This window comes from Lissotriton helveticus, chromosome 3_1 (genome assembly GCF_964261635.1).
Source record: "Lissotriton helveticus chromosome 3_1, aLisHel1.1, whole genome shotgun sequence".
Lineage (NCBI taxonomy): Eukaryota > Metazoa > Chordata > Amphibia > Caudata > Salamandridae > Lissotriton > Lissotriton helveticus.
Window position 1 is genome coordinate 1,635,686,206 of NC_136061.1, and position 20,137 is coordinate 1,635,706,342.

Genomic DNA, 20,137 nt, shown 5'->3' on the forward strand with positions numbered 1-20,137 from the left:
CCATGATATTTTTCTTTTTAAATATACACCAATACCCACAACTTCAAATTGCCCCTTGAAAATGTGTGGTTCCTAGTCCCTTGTGTCCCTGCTGATGGGTACTATTGTTGGGGGATCTAGTTTCATATACATCTGCCTCAGGAGACTGTTGTACCCTTTGTTCTTGGGTGACTGTACTTTTGCACAGGTTCTCGTTGTGCTCCCTATAGCAATATCACCGCCAGAAAGCTGGACAAGGTAGACCCCAGAGAGTTGTACTTATTAGACCTTGTTCATCCATTCATGCTCTCACCCACTAGTCCAGCAGCCCATCTATCCCCTCACTTTTCCATCTTTGCGCTCAGTCACTCACCCAGCACTCACTTGGCACGTGTTTAATCCCGGGGCCCTCAGGATTGCTGTTGGCAATCAAGCGAGTTGTAGTGTTTTCTGTATTTTGTTGCCAGTGGTAGTGTTTCCTCTATTTACGTGCAAGTGGTAGTGTTTTCTGTTCACAGTCAAATGGTAGGGTTTTCTGTTTAGCCGCAATTGGCAGTATTTATTTTGTTTACGTTCTGGTGGTTGTGTGTTTTCTGTTTTACATTCTGGTGGTTGTGTGTTTTCTGTTTTACATTCTGGTGGTTGTGTGTTTTCTGTTCACAATCAAGTGGTGTGTGTTCTGGTTAAATACAAGCTGTAGTGTGTGCTCTGTTTACGTATAAGTGGAAGTGTGCTGTATTAGCGTGTATGTTTTCTATTTGCATGCAAGGGGGGGGGTGTATTTTCTGTTTAAATTGGAGCGTTGGTGTTTTTTTTGTTTACTAGAATTGGTAGTGTCCTCCTCATATATTAGTAGTAGCGAGTTTTCTGTTTAGGTGGTAATGCAACTTTTTTTTTTGTTCATTTTTTTTTATATCGGGAACTTGACCCAAAAGCATTAAAGCCCTTTATATCGTATTAGATTTTTTTTTTTTAAACCTGGGGAGCCGGGATGAGCTGGAAACAACCCACACCTTCAGTGTGAGAGACATTGTGTATGAGAGACAGCAGTGTCTGTAAGAAAGACAGCAGTGTGTGTGAGAGAGACAGCAGTGGGTGTGTTCAAGGCAGAGTCAGCAGTGTGAGAGAGACAGCAGTGTGAGACCTTTTATTTATGTTTTGGTTTTTGAAACATAAATAAAACGAATTATTTGCAATGTCAATAGCATAAACTTGCTTAAATACGTGACCTATTGCATTGAAAATGCAATACAAATCGCATTTGCGAGAGATTAAGCTATTGCCATTGTAAATGACAATGCCATTTATTTATCTGTTTTCAAAACCAACACATAAATAAAAAGTTTGTAATTCACAATGCCGATAGCTCAAACTTTTCCAAAGGCGAAACCGTTGCATTGTAAATGCTTGTTAAACAGGTGGTTAATTTCTCGGACAAGCCTAATATGCCGCGCAAAGAGCGCCCTGCGGGGAGGAGCACTTGAGCTAGGAGTGCAAGGCCGCGAGCTGCGTCACGGCCTGAAGTTCTACAAGGGCAGTATGGTAATTTTCAAATGCAGCGCACTGGAAGGGCTGCTCTCAAAGGCACTAAGAGAGGCTCTGGGGGCTATAGTAGTGTACCAGCGTCTGCAATGCGAGGGAGGGGCCTGGCAATGTCTCATCAGCCGGGGACTGCACAGTTTTTGACCACAGCAGATGATTTCAACAATCAGGAAGGAGGAGTAGAGGAGCATAAGTTTCCACAGACTGGCTTACATGTACAGAGCGCTGTGGTACAGATTGACATTGCCCCCCCTGTCATAGAGGACAGATACTGTGCCATGTTGGTAGATTATTCAGATGACAGGAAGGGGAGGAGGAGGGAGCTATGGAGGTTGCAGACACTTTACCACAGACAACTGCTGAGAATTGCCAGGATGTGGAAAGGGGTGCTTCGGGGGCATGGTCAGTTTTACTTATTCTCAGATGCCAAAGCCTAGAGGCCCACCAAGGTCCAAAGCTACATTAGGTGATGAACATAGGGTTTTTTTATACGGAAAGAATGGTCCCTGCTAATTATAAGGAGGGTACATTTTTTACAGGCCAAGACTTAGAATTTTGGCCGTTGGGGGACCAGGTGCAAGACTGTGTAAGTGAACGTGTTCCTCGTGCTAACATTGTTTCCCTATTTGCAGAATCTCGCCCTCCGCCTTGCCATTCTCAGGTGGGTTTTGACTCGGATTTTGGGCCACAGAATGGGCAATTGGTTGGGTAGCACATTCGGATATGTCGGCGTTTACAGCGTCAGGTTCCTCAAAGGAGTCTTCTCTGGGTAAGTCATCAGCGACTTCATACAAGAGCGGTAAGAAGTTAGTGGCAGACCCCGCTCATGGGCAGGGTTCCAATGTTTTTTCTGTCCCTTATGCGAAGCAAAGTGCGGCTTTTGGGGAGGCGGTTTCTCATCATGGCGGATCTGGAGCGGATTTTGATTCTGCGGCCAGGTTCTCTCAGCGGAGGCCCGTGACCTCTTAGAGAGATTATGACGGAGGCATTGGAGACGGTCAGATGCCAAGCACTAGTGCTTTGAATATTTATGGCTCTGAGCCACAGGATGGTACGTTATATGATATCGATAATGAGGTTGATGATATTATGGTGGGAAATGTGGTACACTAGACGACTCCTTCGGTTTACCCTAAGGATTTGGATGGGGGGATCGGGGTGCATTTATGTCTTCTAGTATTTTACAGAGGTCTCGAGCGGACTTCTCGACGGTTCAAGATCGATGACGGAAGAGTAAAGAAGATCCTAAGGAGTTTCAGAAGCGGGCTACGCAGCTCACGACAGGTAAGCCTCAATGGTGGACTGCTTGGTCCAGGCCTTTGGCGGGTGGCAATGCGTTGGATGCTGGTGCGGCTGAGGTGGCGATTTCTAAACCTACAGGAGTTGGGTAATACGTTCCTACTGTTGTACCTAAGTTACGGCCTGTGTCACATGTCCAGGTTATTGATACGGAAGGCTCTGCGGCTGTTCCATCTGATTTGACTGTTCAAGTGTCAGGTGTTAGTGGAATGCGTACAAAGCTTCCTTATATGGGATTGGCCATGCCACTTGGTATACATTTATCTGACAAAACTAAACTAAAAATTTGGAATCATGAATTTGTGGATGTTTTCCGTTTGCTGCATAGGGATATTCAATCCAGAGAAGGTTCCAAAGAGGAGGAATGGGAACCGTCACATCGCCCCAGAGTCCCTAAGTCCATTGAGAATTGGACGGCTGCCTTTCTCATTTACGCTAGCGTGTATTGTGAGAGGTATCCTGATAGGGCTTTGGCCATGTTTAAATATATTGACATAATTCGCAGGGCACACTTACAGGTGGGTGGTTTTGCCTGGTTAAATTACACTTATACATCAGTGGACGATGCTTTAAGGTTGGTGCGTGTGGCTGGGACTGGTGCTGAATTAGCGAAATGCGATATACAATCAGCGTTTCGTTTGTTACCGATTCACCCAATAGATTTTGAGCTACTTGGTATGTATTTTGATGGAGCTTTTTATGTAGATAGGGCTTTACCGATGGGTGTTCTATCTCTGGTGCTTTGTTTGTGACATTTAGTAAATTTTTGCAGTGGTGCCTGGTACAGAGAAGTGAGAATGCATCGGTGTGTTATTATTTAGATGATTTTTTGTTTATTGGTCAGGCACAACTTAGTCAGTGTAGCGCAGTTTTGAAATGTTTTCAGGAGATGGCAAGAGAGTTTGGCGTGCAGCTAGTCCCGGAAAAGACTGAAGGCCCTTCTACAAAGCTCACCTTCTTAGGTATTGAGATTGACACAGAATTGATGATGGCTCGCTTACCGGCTGATGAGGTTCTGGAAATTAAATCTTTCTTGTTGGAAGTGTTGGGTAGACGTAAGATGGAGCTCAGGCAGGTTTAGCGTTTGCTGGGTTATTTGAATTTTGCGTGTCGGGTGGTGAGAGCAGGTAGAACGTTATGTAGAAGATTGGGCTTTGCCATGTCGGGTGCTTACTTGCCGCATCATAGGATAAGATTGACTAATGCTGTCAAAGAGGATCTTAGGATATGGCTACAGTTTCTTGAGAATTTCAATGGCGTATCAATCTTTTTTCTGGAAGATAACACCTTGTGGCAGATTCAGCTCTTTTCCGATGCAGCAGGGGCACATGGATGTGGTATATTTTGGGATGGACGTTGGTGCGCTGAGAAATGGCCAGAGCATTGGGTGCAACAAGGCAGGAGTATTGCTTTCCTTGAGTTTTTTCCGCTTCTAGTAGCGTTGAGAGTTTGGGGTGAGGAATTTAAGGACAGATGCATTTTGTTTCACATTGATAACATGTCTGTGGTGGAGCTGGTCCATCGACAACGGGCAAGAGATGTGCGTGTGTTATGCCTGTTGCGAAAGTTTATGTTGCTTAGTCTACAACTGAATATTGTGTTCCGGGCAAGACACATTCCAGGTGTGAATAATTCAATAGCAGACACACTATCCTGTTTTAATTGGCAGGCTTTTCGTTTATTGGCACCACGGGCGGACAACTGCAAATCAGCGGTACCTACAGATGTTTGGGCAATGGGAGAGTAAGGATCATCGAGTTGGTAGAGCAATCCATTGCGCTGTCCACCAAACGCTGTTATCAGAAAGCCTGGTCGGAGTTTGTAACTTATGCTGAATCTCAGAATCAGACCTGTATGGCGGTTGGTAACGAGGAATTCATGTTGCAGTATGTATTATATTTGATGGATCAGGGTTTGTCACATACCACGATTGCGGGTAAACTGTCGGGCATTTCTTTTTATGATGATTTATTTTTGGGGAAGGAATTTGGGGGTGGGTTTTTGTTACGGAGAATGTTGAAAGGTTTCAGCAAATTGAGGACACATTCTTTGCCTTTGCGGGAACCTATTACTTTTTCTTTTTTGCAACAGTTGTTATTGTTTGCCACAATGTTGTTTCAGTGGGTGGGAGGTCTCTCGTTTTAGGATGTGTATGATTTAGTTATTCTTTGGGGCATTCCGAGTGTCTGAATTGTTTTGGCTGAGGGCTAGATTGGGCATACCAACAACTGATATTCAGATACAGCACGGTGCTTTGAGAATATGGTTGAGACAGTCGAAAACAGATCAAATGGGGAAAGGAGTATGGTTTCATTTGCGTGGGAGTGGGGTGGTGGGTTGTTGTCCTTTAGATGAATGGCTTTCCTTCTTACAGTCTAAGGTCTTTCGTCAAGGAATAATTTTTGTCACCAGGATGGAAACATTATTACATCTTTACAGTTACTGGCGGTTTTGAAGAAAGTTTTAATTCTGGCCGGTCAAAACCCTTTATGATTTGGAACTCACTCCTTCAGAATTGGGGCTGCAAATGAAGCTGCAAGGTTGGGTTGGGGCAGGGATGAGATACAACGAATAGGCAGATGGAAATTTGATTGTTGTTCTAGATATGTTAGGTCATGAATGCTTGTCTTATTTTCATTATGCAAGTCTAATATTCTCTTTTTGTCACCACAGGACGAGTTAATCCTCTGCCACGAAAAATGAGGATTTGGATTGTAGGACTTCCTTTGTTAAGTGTTCGGCCACCTTTGCGGAACAGCAGCTTTGTGGCAGAGCTTTAGGTTTACATGGGAATGGTCATGAGGTATTTTGGAAAGGTGTGGGAGGGATGAAGTTGGATGCGTTGTTCCCTGTGCTTTCCAACTTATCCAGGAAGAGGGGGTTTCCGGATCTACTGATTATTCATCTAGGTGAGAATGATTTAGTGGATCTTTCTGGTTTAACCCTTATCAAACAAATGAAGTTGGACTTAGCTGTGTTAAAAGATAACTGGTCAGGTACATCTGTGGTGTGGACGGAATTTATTTTTCGCCATTGCTGGAGAGGAGCTAGAAGCCACACTGCCGTTGAAAAAGCGCGCCGCAAACTAAATAGAGCAATGAAACTTTATTGTCCGGCTACGGGCATTAAGGTTTATCACATGGACTCATTACAGGTGTTGAAAAACATTTATTTCGTGATGATGGGGTACATTTATCAATGATGGGTCAGGCTTACTACTTAATGGAGTTGAGGGATCTTTTGGCGAGTTTTTGGGGGAAGAATTTATGGTGCGACAGCAATGTTAAATAGGGTTGTTTCTTTCATGTTGTCTAATTTCTGGGTGGGTCCAGGAAAACTCTTTGGTTTTCCTGGGTGGCGCTGTGTGGGGGTCTGGGATAGTCTAGAGCGGGCTTATCCTTTCCCCTTGGGGGTGGGGGGAGGGGAGGAAAATGATGAATATGGTGGTTAAATGATGACATAACTCAATGCTGGTTTTGGTACAATATGTGGGAATTTGGGATTACAAAATTGTTGGGAATGTTTTTGGTTATAGACAAATATTAAGGAAATGTTTTGGATAATGTGTCAATGGTCAATTATTTAGGATTAAGTGTTTTTATTAGGATGATCTGTATCGACTGTCTTAAATAAATAGTGACCTTTTTTTGCTACAAATATCAATTATGGATTGTCCTTATTGCGCGATGGGACCCAGGGGGACCGGGGCGCGAGCCGGTGTCCCCCTGGGAGGATTCGCGTTGTGGGAGCAATCCCCTGTGCGATTGGTTTAGGGAGGTGATAGGGGCGGGTCTAGTGGGTTGGCTTATAGGCAGGGGAGGAGGGCGGGAATGACGTCAGTGGGAGGCGGTTTAGAGGTGGCGTCGGAGCTTTGTCCCACCCACCCTTCCCTTTTTGTTTATTTTATTTTATTTATTTTATAAAAAAAAGAATTAAAAGGAATCGTCACATTTAGGACAGTTTACGGTTATCCTATTATTTATATTTATTTAGGCGCTGTGTGGGGGTCTGGGATAGGCTAGAGCGGCTTATCCTTTCCCTCTGGGGGTGGAGGAAGGGGAGGAAAATGATGAATATGGTGGTTAAATGATGACATAACTCAATGCTGGTTTTGGTACACTTTGTGGGAATTTGGGATTATAAAATTGTTGGGAATGTTTTTGGTTATAGACAAATATTAAGGAAATGTTTTGGATAATGTGTCAATGGTCAATTATTTAGGATTAAGTGTTTTTATCAGGATGATCTGTTTCGACTGTCTTAAATAAATAGTGACCTTTTTGCTACAAATATCAATTGTGGATTGTACTTATTGCGCGAAAGGTGTTCTTCTCGGAACTGCAGACCAACCTCGTTGTGTAAAATTGTATTTGAAGCAGAAGATGGTAGGTCTAAAAGCCATTTGAAAAATCTATTTTCTTCTATTTGCATAGCAGAACCCTTAGTATGAACCTAGAGGCCTGCCCCATATGAGGCAGTGGTAACACCTTTGCTTTCTATAGAGGAACCATTTCCTTAATGGGGTGACTGCCCAATTAAGTCCATGAGTCATTACCCGCAAATAAAATCCCCAGATAGCAGAAAGATTTTACGGAAACATTTGGGGTGCTATCAGTAAAAAAAGTTCTACATGTCTTCAGCGTTAGGACACAGACCATGGTGAATGTTTTAGATTTATTAATGACCATTTTCTTGGAGGCCATGAATTTGGCGAAATCACTCCTCAGTCTCGGCAAGCCCACGGGTGTTCTCGCTAAAAGTAGTGCATCATCACCATATACCAGCACTGGTATAGCGTGTCCCGCAGCCTGAGGGGCGTTGGCCTGCAGAGACTGTAGGAGACTAGCCTCCCCGTTAATGAAAAGAGAAAAAAGTAAATGGGCTTACACACAACCCTGATGAATTCCATGCCCCACTTTAAACCAAGTGGTACCTTCCCCTTGTGACCAAAACAAACTTGGCTAGATAGGTTCTCATAGAGGCGTGAAAGAAACCAAATGATTGGACTAGGTGCACCTAAGGAAATCAGGGTTGCCCACAGTAGATTATGGTCGACCAAATCAAAAGCACTGCTTCGGTCAGCAAAACATAGGTATAGGGCGCATGCCTTAGCCCTGGTATATTTACTGATTAAAAGGCCAAGATTAACACATTGTTCGACATTCCCCAACTGCTTCCTGAAGTCAAACTGCACTGGGGTCAAAATAGATTGCTCGTACGCTCATTCCTGCAATGTTGTGAAAAGGACTCTACTCATTACTTTCATTGAGGAGTCCTAAAGGGAAATAGGGCAATAGTTTGTAGGGGCTGCTTTAGCCCCATTTTTATATATGGGTACAATAGTAGATGATCCCCAGGATGGTGGAATCATGTCTACTGTGACTGCATTACATACCCTGGTCAAAATAAGCCCCCAGAAGTCTGGAGCAGATTTTAATATTTCTACCTGTACCCCGTCTGGTCCACGGGCCTGTCCTTCACCACTGGTCTGTATAGCCTGCATGACTTCTTTGTTAATAATTTCCAACGTAATGGGTTCCCAGTCGCATACCAACCCCCAAGAACACCCTGTGGCACCCTCGTTATTCTGTTTAAAAATTTCAGAGAAATGTGTCACCCATCTGTCACAGGTAACAAAGGAACTGAACTCAGAGATATCGTCATTAAAAAAAACAAATGGGTGTATTCACTGTATCCCAGAACAACTTAGTCTTCTTTTTCTCTGCAGGAAAGGCAACGTTTTCCCATGCTTCGTTCTGGAGCGTTTTATCCTTGTTGCCAGGGCCTGTTTGTATTTAGTACACAGGGACTTAATAACCAAAAGTATCCTGAGGGGAACTACTCATGGCATATTTAAGGGACTGAAGAGCTTTAGTGCAGGTATTGTCAAACCACCCCTTTTTGTTATTCCTTTATGTAATTGGATTGGAAGTCAGGAATAATTTTATGGAGTTAATACATTTTTACGACCATATTTGGTACAACAGCTTCCTGGAGACAGTTGCCAATTTCCCTGAAATTATTCCCTACTGTTTTCCATGACATATTGCTAGGATCAATAGCTTCCCACTTATTTCTTACACCTTTAGTCCTAGTTGAAGTAATGCTATTCACTGTAGGAAATAAGTCATACCTCTTACCCCAGAAATAGAATGGTAATAAAATTAGGTTATGGTCACTTAAGACCGTCAGAACAGTAATAGGTGAACCACACATAGCCTTAGCTGGTGCAGATACCAATCCATGATCAATTATTGTGGCCGAATTTCTCCAAATATATAGTGGAGCTAACTCCCCATTAGTGTTGTGGTCACACCTCAATAGCTGTACATCGTATTTGGAGATAATAAAATTCAAAGCTTCTCTATATTCGTTGCGGCAAAAGTGGTCATTTTCCACCCCATCCTGATCAGTGTGGCTGCATGCCTAGTTAGCAGATAGTGCACAGGCCTGTTTATCAAAATCGCCTGCCCATAGTAATACAACATTCAAATGGATGGAGCTTAAAAAGAACTCCAAACTATGGTCAAGTGCCGTTGCCACTCTACTGCGTGTAGTATCAAAAACGTCATTATAAAGGTTAAATTGACCAGATCTTTCACTCCCTTTTCCTTCTGCCACAATATTTGAGAGTATGGACTCACTGATGAGGTCTTCTTAACAGTCACCAAGATGTTATTAGAGACAAGATTCAGGAGCCCACCTTTTGACTTCCCAGCTTGTGATGTTCTTGCTTCTAAAAAATATGAGGAAACCCCTTCTACAAATACAGGGCTCATACACCAGGTTTCTTGCATGCATATAATATCAAAACAAGAAATAGTATTAATCCAGTCGATATTCCTTATTTTGTTCGTGAGCCCATTCACGTTCCATGTGACAAACTAAATCTTCCCTCCACATACTTGCTGGATGGATTCTTGGTTGGGGCAACTATAAGTGGGCTACTGGGATTATATCAGTCATTACAATTTATGTTACCAGACATAGGTATCACCACTCTATGCTCCGTTACCAAACCAGGTACATAATCAGCAACAATGAAGGGCATATTGCGCACCTGGCCCTTAGATACACCTTTTCTATGGTAATTCGCAGCATCCCCTACTCTGTATTTACTGCAACTGAGTTAGCCATTATCTTCTATGGTGCTTAATACCTGGTATCTATTTGACAAATAGAGATAAGGGAAATAAGGGAGGGGGCAGCCTTGATGTCTGCACATTTTGCGCACTGGCATGGATGTGGTTACGGCTTCATAAGTGGTGGTATAAATACCTCAGTGGCCATGTGTCGATCAGCCAATGGTGGTGGTACTGCCTTTGCATTAATATCTCCAGCTAGGATTTTGGAAATTAATAACTATACAATCTCCCTCAAAGCTTTTCGTTAGGGGGGGCAATCTATCTCACTCTCCTTGTGAATAGAATTTGGTGTGCTCTAATTGGTGAAAACAAGCATTTAGAGTTTAGCCAGTGGACGACCTTATTTTTTAGACATTCAGGGGTCTCCCTGACTCCTGCTATCAGTGGGGGGACAATAACCAAAACTTCCACATAAGCAGGAGGGAGATTAATAGTTGCTAGCTCTTCACGGTGTATGTATTTGTGAAAGAGATGTTTGTCTATTTCGGTTGGGTGGGTTTGACCCACAACAAATATCTGAATGTTTGTAGACCTCAGCACTTGACCATCCTTATTATTCATCTGGGTCTGACTAGAAACTGTACACACACCTAGTTAGTCTGCAACCTCAAAGGGAGGGGACAACATTTTAGCAACATTTGACAGCCTACATTTGGAAGGCTGCAACACCTCATCCCTTACTAAGTGTGTACTGGGTAATTTCTTACAACAGGAGTTAATATTTTCCATTTCACCCTCCAACCTCTCCAGTTTCTTTTTAAGTGGCAATAATACTATATTTATAATAACTGTTCATTTATCCCAGAACAGTGCCCAGATGTTTTGTCCATATCATTAGTGTGGCCAACAGTACCCTGAAGAACTGCGAGGTCAGGAGAGCTCGCATTTATAGTTACATTATTCTAAGACTTTCGTTTGTGTTTTGCTGCTGGTGGTAAAGCTGAAGGCTTGGAAGTCTGGCATTGCGGTGACAAGGGTACCACTACTCAGAAGTAGTAAATGATTGGTAGGCAGGGGTACCCTCTGGGACCTGAGTGGGTACAATATTCAAGCACTCCTATTTCCTAGATACTCCAGGATATTTCTCCACAACAGGTGCCAAATGTTTGTCTGCCCCATTTGTCCCAGGCACACTCAATGACAGGTCTACTAACACGAACTTGGTGATAAGTGGGTCACCCAATTGGCCGCACTTCACGAGCAATATTACGCTCTACCCCCCACGGAGGCACCGCCCAACCTCCCTATAAATAAACAATTAATCCAATTAGGAAGGAGCGTACTAGTAATACAATGTGAACATAATAACTCCAATTCACAATAACACTTCTCCACAGAGACGTCTTCTGTATTTTCCAAAGGTTTCAAGATCACAGTACAAATTCAACAGCCGACGCGTTTCGTCCCGTGATGGGACGTCCTCAGGGTTGTGAAAGAAAAATGTAAACAAACAATCACAAACATATTCATCTCAAAACAAATCTACATAAGCTGACTCCTACAATTATGTCGTTATTTGATAATCAGCATGGTGAGCAGAATATATAATCACTTCCATATAAAATTAATACATTGGTAAACATAACCACTTACGGATACAACAAGATACCACTGCCTAATCAACATTCTAGGCAAAAAAAGGCTACACATTCTCTACCAGTTACAATAATCATCTCCACTGCTGCACCCTCTTGAGCTTCATATTGTTCAAAACTACTTTCATGATATACAACCTAGACATTGTATAATGGCTCACCTTGAATCACTATATTACAGCCAGTATGTGACCTGGTCAAGAATTTCTATCCTTTCGCAGATATTCTGAAGGCGACTCAAAATTTGAATTTATGTAGAAGATCTAAAATGCAGAGATGGGTAACCAATGAGTTTGATAATCATTCCTAAAACAGGGACTAAAACAGGGTGTTCTTGCTTCTTCAAGATCTAATATCCATGAACCCACACCAGTGACGTGCTATCAAAAAGGTACTCCCAGGGCAACTCTTTCTTTCTTAACCATTATTACCTGTATTCCACTTCATGAGTTCTCCTTAGCAATCCTCTTCTTATTAATGCCAATGTCAGCCTCACAACCGTTTGACGCTTCCTGAATAATGAGCGGTATGAAAAATATACACATAACCACATTATAATCAAGATCCCACCAAGATGGTGGATCATAGTACCCAGTAATGGCCTGTGACTTACTTAATGTAATCTCCTGATATCGTCTTTATTTATTCCAACCGTTGCACCAACGTCAACCATCTAATATTCACCCGCATAGGATGATGCTCCTAAACAAATAAATGGCCATGAGATTGTCAATCAATATATGCCCCCCTGGCCTGACCTTTTTCCAATATCCCCAGTCCAAAAAAAGATACTCGCTGGGCTTCTCACCTCATTACAAATTCTCTGTTCTTAACCTTCTTTTCTGGTTTCCCTCATGACATCATATTACTCATATCTCTTTTTCTTGTATCAACACTGTAAATAAGACAGACAATACGGCACTAAGTTACCCCACCGTGAGGTTCTGTGGTCCTGTTCATGCTGCACCAGTGAATGCAGAACTGGTTTGGACTGGGTTCAGAGACCCTTGCCACAATGAGAGCAAATACATTTTGGCGTATAAGTATTAGACCTAAAACCCCAGAGATTTGGATCACTTCTAGGAACAAGAGGACCCTACCGAGAAGAGCGGATGAGCTGTAAGGAGGAGTACTGCCTCTTTCCTTTGTGCTGTGTGGGGTTGTCATGCATTTCCTGATTCTGCCTGTGTTATGATGCTTTTTGCCCTGCAGTGGTATCCTGCTTGTGAAGAATCTCCAAGGGCTTATGTGTGCTGGCCTCCTGTTGAAAGTCTCAGGTGTACAAAAGATTTTGTGGAAAAAGATCCTTGCTGGATCTACAGGTAACCTGCTTGTTGAGGAGAAATCTGTGGAGGGCGTGAGGGTTGAGGTTCTGTGAATTCTGAACCCGTGGGTTCCATTATGTGTATGGCAGCCATTTTGTGGTTGCGCTCACATAGGCCGATGATTGTGGCTGAACTAGTCTTTTAAGGACATGTACACCTTAGCTCGAGTTCGTGCTGACTCCTGTTTGACCTGAGTGAACTGACCCTGTTGCCTGAAGCTGACCTTGTTAAACCAGTTCCTGCCCTTTAGCTGATCAAGATTAAGGATCAGAGCACAGGACATCAAAAAGTTTTACTGCACACAAACATGCCTTATCCTACTTCTATCTGTTTCTGTTCCTTCTTTTATGGTCTGTTTATGATATGGGTTGTGGTCCTTTTATTATGGGTTTGTCCAGCTTGTGTAAGAAGGAATGTTAGGCATTTTGCATGCTTGCAAAAGCTAGGACTGCCCCTTACTTGTATGCTGAAGTTTGTAACCCTAAGCATATAAAAGGCCTCTGTTCTCTGTACTCTTCAGACTACCTCATTCAGTTGCTATGGCTTCTGTGTGACGTGGCCTCACTTATTAAATTTAAAAAAGATGTCTTTTCATATTTTCAGCTTCTGTGCCAAGTTCTTTTTTTTATTAGTAAGTATTCCCTGAGAATGAAGATTTCATTTCTTCAACCGGATGCCAGCCTTTCAATTTCCCCTCGCTCTATTGACAGGCGCTGCTCAGCCAAATCTGTCTCTTTTGTTATGGCTCCCACAGGGCGTGCTAAAAAGTAGTCTATGGTAGCCTGCTTTACAACGGTACTTGAATCAACAGATGATTTAGTACCTCCAGCCTTGCATTTAACCATTTTACTACTGAGAGCCAGATCTCAGAGGCACCTGTAATAAGATATCAGCAGCTCTTGCTCACAGTGGATCACTTACTAGCTCGCGGGTTCAGTCAATGTTCGGAGGCATTGGTTTCCTTCGAACAGACGCATCCCATTCCCAGCCCTTGCCGTCCCAGGGGCCACACGACAAAAATCAAGAGGATAGGCCCAGCCCAGCCTTAGACGGCCGCAGATGGGCCCACTCTTTGCCCGGTCTTGGACCGGGCCGTGCCCGGGCGCGTCCCTTGCTGCAGGAGCCCAGGTGCTAAAGATAAGGTTCTCCTGCAGTGCACGTTGCTGCTTGTAAGGGCAAAGCAGTCGGGGACATGTAGCGCTAGCTCCCGCTCCTCAGTGCCTGGTTACTGTGCCTGAGCGTCCCTACATAGGCTTTGTCTCACACTTTGTCTTTTAAGGTGTTTGTCCTTCACAAGATAGAGCCTCAATTTATGGAAGGCTATAAGTAACCAAAACCTTCCACCTTTAACTTCCTGCCACTTTCAAGCAACCCCTAAATAGATGAAGTCTGAGAGAGACATGTGAGGTGGAAGAAGAGGGTGAGGAATTAGACGTGATGATTGTTACGTTATTACTCTTCCTTGTCACAGCGCTTATCTGATCAGGTGAGACAACACTTAAAAGTCACATTCTGCCACAAAATATAAGGGTAAAAGTCTGCTTTATTTACACAGGCCTGTACTTATTAAAACGTCATAAACTACCCAAGCAAAAATGTTGCCTTACAAAATGAATACCTCACTAGACAATAAATTACCTCAACAAAATCCACAGCCTTTACTAAATTCCAAGAGCCCCCCTCCTTATAAATTCCTCCCTTTCACTCACCCAACCTGGCCTACAATTATTTTCCACTGATGTCATCACTTGCTTCGCTGTCAAACTTTACCAAATCCATTCATCTTGCTCTCCTGATGATAGCCCCGCCCTTACATGTCTGTGCTCCTACACCATGTGCTCCTCCCATAGCAAGAATTGATCCTGCTGACCCTGAGTTTTCCTGTCCCATCATAACAACAACTAAGTGTAACCACAAACAATGGTGAATAGCTATCAATGCCACAGTTGCTCCCCTAGTAAGTCTACCACTGGTAATAGTAACTCCAACCAATGATACTCATTCCAGAAAACCTACATATGGACATCATCCTGATGAACAAGCAACTGATTTTCCTTGTTGAAAATGGAGGTCTCTGGTTGGCAGGTTTGTACCCTTTCCTTCCAGTCAAAGTAAGGCGGTTTACACCTCTAAAATAATCCCTGCTGGCCCCCTTGGTAGCTTGGCTCAATCAGTCAGGCTTATCTCAGAGGCAATGTGTAAAGCATTTGCACAATACAACACAGTAATACAGTGAAAACACTAGAAAAAGACACCACACCAGTTTTAGAAAAAATCCAATATTTATCTGTGTAAAACATGACCAAAACAATAAAAATCCAACATACAGTAATAAAGATATGAATATTGCAAGAGTCAACTTAAAATACAGTTACTTGAAGTCAAAAGGTTCGTCCGGGGCTATCACGGCATTGTGAACAAAAAAATCCAACAGTTCAGGTTGACCACAAGATTGCGGGCTAGCTACGGTGTCGTAAAGACCTGCAAATGGTACCATGGAAATGCAGGGCGTCATGGACCTTGCGATGAGCTCCAAAGAGGTGGCTCTGCTGGAGTCGGCAGGTGTCGGTTTCAGAGGTCAGTGCAGGAGCCACTGGGCCCTTGAAGTCCCACGTGTTGCAGATCAAAGTCTGTGAGGTTAAAGTCAGGTTAGCTGGCGTGGGCAAATGTCGGGATTGTGGTGCGATGCAGCGTGGAGTGCCCTCAGGTCGCGGTGCAGGCAGCAGCTTGGTGACTGTATTCTGGGAGACCAGGGCTGCAGTGTGAAGTGGGGTGGTGCTTTTGTGGTGCTGACAGGCTGCGGTGCTGACATGTGACGGTTCAAGCAGTGGCAGCGTCATTGCTGAAGCACTGTTATCGGTAAACGATCTGGAGTCAATGGCAATGTCATCGGTGGACCAAGGCCGCTGTGCAGGATGGGGCGGTGCATTGTGTAATTTACGAGCGCTGCCCCCAGGCCACGGTGTAGGCACCAGCATCGAGATCCACTTGGAGCGTCATCATTGATGAGACCAGAGCAGCGATGTGAAGCAAGGAGGTGTGTCAGGGGTGACAACAGATCACGGTACAAGCGTGGCTCAGTGACGGCGTCGGAGGGAGTTGGTGAGACCAGGATTACAGTTCGAAGAGCGGCGATGTCGTTGCATGGCCACCAGGTCACAGAGCCAGCAGCGGCATCGTTGACTGCATTGGGTTGCGTTGGGTTGCTTTTTTCTCTCTGTGGCAAATGAAACACACAGTTCCAGGTGCTGGTACCCAGGATGGTGAAGTCTTTGGGGTGCCTAAGACTTCCAACAGGAGGGAAGCCCTTGAAGAAACTTTAATAGCAGGATATAAGAACATTCAGTCAGTCCTTTAACTGCAGTAATAGGAGCAGCAACTGCAGGCCAACCCCACAATGTAGCAAGTAGCAAAAGGGTAGTACTCCTCCTGGTAGCTCTTCCGGCTCTTCTTCTTGGCAGGGTCCTTATTCCAAAAGTGTTCTAAAGTTCTGGGGTCAGAACCCCAATATTTGTACTACTTTTCTCATTAAAGTATTTGACAGAAAGTCCCTCTTGCTCAGTAAAAACCAGTTCTGTCCTCCCTGGTCCAGCCAAACTACAGGGGGTGGAGACATCTTCATACATAGCAGCCACAGACTATTCAGGTGTCAGTGACAACTCCTCCCACCATTCTAGCCCAGGGTGGCCCATTAGCATATGCAGGGCACACCTCAACTCCCTTTGATTGCGTGTCTGGAATGAATGCACCAACAGCCCCTCTCACTCTAAAACCAGATGGTGAATCAACAAGCAGGCATAGGCACACAGAAAGGTTAAGCAAGAAACCACCTTTGCTAAAAGATGTATTATATTCAGAGCTCAGGGAACCTAAACTCAATTTCTCTATCTTTTCCCAATTGAAAGTTACACCTGTAAAATGTTACAAGGCAGGTCCAATGATCATCGATGGGAAAGACACCCTTTTAATAGTGAAAGACAAAATACATAGTATTTCATTATCCGGACATGTACAACATACCAACACATGTCCTGCCTTTCACATAAACTGCACCCTGCTTATGGGACTACCTTGGGCCTACCTTATGGGTGACTTATATGAAATAAAAGGGAAAATGAGAGACTGGCAAGTGGGTGCACTTGCGAGGTTGATGTGGCAGTTAAAACTGCACGCAGACACTTCAGTGGCCGGTCTGAGCCACCATTCAGATCCTACTAGTGTGGGTGGCAAACCAGTGCTGCAGGCCCACTAGTAGCTTTTCATTTACATGCCCTGGAACACAGAGTGCACTGTATTAGGAACCTACTAGTACATCAAATATGCCAATCATGAAAAATCAACCATTTTGTTTTTAAAACAAACTTTATTGCCTTTAACATTTCTCTCATATATTGCTCTGACATCTTTCCAGGTAAATATTAACATTCTCAGTCTCGTTGTATCCCGCTACGTGCATTACATATACATGACAGTTTGTCCATGAGTCTATCTTGCCCACTCATTGTACAGTCACAATAGTACAAAAAATGAAATTTCTTCTATGCAATTTCTAGACTCCCTCCTCCCCCCTCCACACTCATCAAGGCAACTACAACCCAATCTTTCCTCCCCCTACCCCCAGCACTGCTGTCTCCTAAAGTCGGCTGATGAGCTCTTTGAATCACTTCCACTGTCCCTTATGTTGTGTGTCTGTGTTACTCTGTTGCCTCCCTTCCGAGTCCAATCCCTCTCTGTGCCAAGGGTGCTATGTATCACCCTTCCTCAGGGCCTGCTCCATCACCCCTTCCTGGTCCTGCCGTTGGGGGATTTCCTGCTGTGACAGTCTCTCAGGAGTGGAGGCCTCAGATTCTCGGTCATCCCTCCTCTTCCATCAAAACCTCCCATGCCCGAGCTCTCTCCAACTTGCCCACGTCCCTTTTCCCATTTCTAAGCAAGACTCCGCCCTCACTTCCAGACCATTTCACTAACTCTCGCTTCCATTAATGGATGCTGGGGCCGTCTGGCGCCTTCCATCTGCTAGTGATTTCTCGCTTTGCCAGTATAAAGGTGAGGTCCTAAAACCTATCTGTGGTCTTAGTTTTGGTTTGTGTGGAAACAGACTGATCAAGACGTGTGCTGGTATACATGAGATTACCTTCCATTATCCTAGCTGTCTCCCGTGCTACTTCCTGCCAATAGTGCGTCAGGGACTGGCAGCTCCATATAATATGAATAAAAGGGGTTCCCTCGTTCATTACATCTCGGGCATTTGGCATTTTGTCTATCAAAGACCTGTTAATGCGTTCTGGTGTTATGTATGCTTGGTGGAGCATGTAAAAGCTAATGAGGCTAAAGTGTGCATTTCTGGATACTTTAGTTGTCCATACTAGCCTGTTTTCCTAGTCCTTGTCGTCTAGCGGTCTACCAATGTCTTCCACCCATTAATGTAGCAACCGATCCAGTGGCTGAGCAGAGTCCCGACCTATTGCCCTGTTAGGCATGTTACAGCTTTTATGGTCCCCCCTGCCAGTCCTATGTATTCACAGGTGGCATGTTGTGGCTGTTCTGTCGTGCCCATGCCCCAGTGTCGCCTCAGTGCCCCGTGACCACTCTGTAAAGTAGAAAGTGCCCCTGTGGGATGTCCCATTCTGTGCTGAACTCCTCAAAGGGGAGTTGCTCCCCGTCTCGGTATCCTGTGCCCAGTCATTGAACCCCCTCTATTGTCCCTGTGTGGGAATGCCCCCAGTAGCATCAGCGGCAATTCCAGTAAATATGGGCGTCGTGTCCTAGTCTTCCATAGGCACCTACCCCAGCACCTGCGTATCACTCTATGTTCGTTGCTTCAGACATCCTGTGGTTTTGCTGTCCCCAGTAGGGTGCGGAACACATTCTGTCTGTCCAGGGTGAAGGGAGGCGCACCACTGTCCGGTGCTAGGCTCCCCACCACCCACTGCGTGAACTTCTGCAACTACCCCGCCAGGTAATATGCTTCCATATCAGGCACGGCGAGGCCCCCATCTGACTGCGTCCCTTTCAGCGTGGTAAGGACTACCCTCCGTCTACCCGTTCCCCATATAAATGCGGGGATACATGAGTCCAGCTCACAGAACCAAGCTTGCGATCTCCACACCAGCAGCGTGGTAAAAAAGTACAGCAACCTGGGAAGAGTCACCATTCTTAACAGAGAGAAACAGCCCATAACCGAAAGGGGGAGCTTTCTCCAGAATGCCATGTTGTCCTTGAGCGACCGCTGTGCACTTCCTATATTCCCCTCTTACACATCCGCAATGGAGTGAAATACTCTCACTCTCAGGTATCGGAAGCATCGGGGTTCCCAGCGCAGATCACCTAGGTCCTCAGGTGGTAGCATAACCTTCTCTAGTGGGAGCAATCCAGACTTCTGCCAATTTACCCTTAGTCCCGACAATGCTCCGAATTCTTCCATCAGAGTCTTTGCCCCCGGTAGGTCCCTCTCCGCATGTTTTAAGAAGAGAAGAAGGTCATCAGCATATAATGCTATGTGGTGCCCCTGTTCCCCCAGCTGGAGTCCTATATAGCCTTTCCCAGATCGTGCCTTACACGGTAGAGGTTCAACGGCCAGTGCAACCAGTAGTGGGGAGAGGGGCACCCCTGGCGTGTACCCCTCTCCACTCTGTACTGCTCCAATATTTTGCGCCCCGTGCGGATCCTTGCCACCTGATCAGCATATAACAGCTGCACCCATCGCAGGTACCCCTGCCCAATCCCCATTTTGGAGAAGACGGCCTATAGAAATTCCCATTCAAGGCTATCAAATGCCTTTTCTATGTCTAATGCGAGGATCGTCCCTTCTTGTTCCTTGTCGCACCTAGCTCCATGATGGATAGCAGACGGCGTATATTTAGAGTCATATTTCTGCTTGGGATGAAGCCCGCTTGATCCTGGTGTACCAGGAATGTCATATGTGGGAGCAACCTCGTGGCCTTTAGTTTACTTAAAATGTTAAAGTCGAGGTTCAGCATCGACAGGGGTCTATACGCTGCTCACTCAAGAGGAGACTTGTCAGGTTTCAAAAGAGGAATTAAAACCGCCACTCTGGTGGTGTTTGGTAGGTGTCCCCTCTCCCCCACATACATCTCTGCTAGCCTAGGGGCTAGCTCCTCTACATACACTGCGTAAAATTCCTTAGGGAGCCCGTCAGTGCCCGGGATTTTCCCCCTCGCCTGCTCCTTAATAGACACTCTGATTTCACGTTCAGATATTTCTGCCCCAAGCTGGTCTGCATCCTCCTCCG